This window comes from Carya illinoinensis, chromosome 8, assembly GCF_018687715.1.
Source record: "Carya illinoinensis cultivar Pawnee chromosome 8, C.illinoinensisPawnee_v1, whole genome shotgun sequence".
In the NCBI taxonomy this organism is placed as follows: Eukaryota; Viridiplantae; Streptophyta; class Magnoliopsida; order Fagales; family Juglandaceae; genus Carya; species Carya illinoinensis.
The window spans coordinates 106,581-108,333 of NC_056759.1; the positions used below are offsets into that span (position 1 = coordinate 106,581).

At 36.2% G+C, this 1,753-nt stretch overlaps 1 non-coding gene across 1 annotated transcript; it reads left to right on the forward strand.

Annotated features, from left to right (window-relative positions):
• The first annotated feature begins 439 nt into the window (after positions 1–439).
• LOC122274880 lies at positions 440–540 on the forward strand. The gene has a single exon (XR_006228419.1). It is a non-coding gene; the product is annotated as a small nucleolar RNA Z43 (small nucleolar RNA).
• The last annotated feature ends 1,213 nt before the right edge of the window (positions 541–1,753 follow it).

Genomic DNA, 1,753 nt, shown 5'->3' on the forward strand with positions numbered 1-1,753 from the left:
GGCTCACAGACTAGTAGGACTGATCATCCAGGTCGGGTTTTTTTTTCCCCCTGGCCCAGTCCAAAACCTAGATAATCGGGTTTTGGTTCCGACCCAGATCAAACCCAGACTGAAACCCGTGTTGCAAAATCTAGGTACACCCAGTCCGGATACGAAATTTTAAATCAAAAACCCAGATTTAAAACCCGATACCTAGGTTTTTTAAAAAAAAAGTCATCACTCGAAGCAAACCCTAGAACCTCACTCTACGCCTCTCTATATATAGCAGCAGCAAGGTGCATGATTGTGATCTAGCCTCCAAGTTACGGACTGTATTTCATGGGATTTCAAATGTGTTAGCTCTCTCTGTCCTTTTGCAATCTTTAAGATCCTCGATTCAAAATGTATCTGTTTTCTACTAATCGTTGTTTTCTTGAGATTTCGTGTTTGATAGTCAAGGGGACGATGATGATTCTTTGTGATTTAAGGTCTCATTCGTTGTAATTGGCTCTTTGGGCCTTGCCGAACATCTTGATATATCACCACCCATATTCTGAGCCTCTTTATATAGCAAAAAATTTTGTTTTTCCTCTTTTTATTTCTTGGTATCTTCGTATTTGAAAGTTGTTGACCTGATTGGTTTTCTTGTGTTCGTGTTTGATTTTATTTTGCATATTGGCCCTCGGGTCAGCTGATGATTAAATATTTTAAAGACAAGCACATGTCTAAATCAATCTATGTTGATCAATCTAATCTTCTCTCTAAGGCCTTCTTTGTTTAACAGTTCTGTTTTTTTTTTTTCTCGTAAATTTACTGCATTTGGATACTAAGAAATCTCTATAGTTTCCTAAAAAATAATAATAATAATAATAAAATAAATAAATTCCAAAGATTTCAACATTAATTTTCTCCTAAAAAAATTAATAACATATTAGACTTTTGTATTAAAAAGAAGGGGGTAAAGCCCAGAATCCAAATTTTTGGATTGTAAAAGTTTGGATTCATCCAAGTTCCTGCCCGGTTCATAACCCGATCTAAAACTTGGCTCATGTTTGAAATCCGAGTTTCGGGTCAGGTACACCCAGGTACTTGGTTCGAAACCCTAATGAACAATGCTACAAACGATAAAGATCATGGGGTGGTTTGCTTTGGTTGTTGGGTTGGTCTCATTGCATCTAATGGTATGCATGGTGAATGGCATTGGTGCCAACTGGGCACACAGATAGGCCACTCTCTGCCTCCAGGTACAAGTAGTGAGGTTGCTGAGGGAAAATGTAATTGAAAAGGTTAAGCTTTACAAAGTGGGTTATAGGGCATTGAAAGCTCTAGCTAAATCTAGGATTGAGATCATGGGAGGTGTTCAAGGATAAAATTTGCTGGGTCCAACCTATTATAAACCTCTCACTAATAATAAGGAAAGAAATAAAGCCAAGAGACAAGGCAATAAAGAGATAAACCAAAAACAATTGGCTTAGACTCCTAAAAGAAAAAGGTTTCATAAGATAAGTTGGATTCAATCACTCTAAGGAAAAAAAAAAAATCTTTATAAAAGAATGAGATCTCTACAAATGAAGGGGACTTTCCACAAACTCTACAAAAAAAAAAAAAGATCTTTATAAAAGAATGAGATCTCTACAAATGAAGGGGACTTTCCACAAACTCTACAAAAAAAAAAAAATCTTTATAAAAGAATGAGATCTCTACAAATGAAGGGGACTTTCCACAAACTCTATACGTACAAACTCTATCACACATAGGGACTCCACTAGATCTC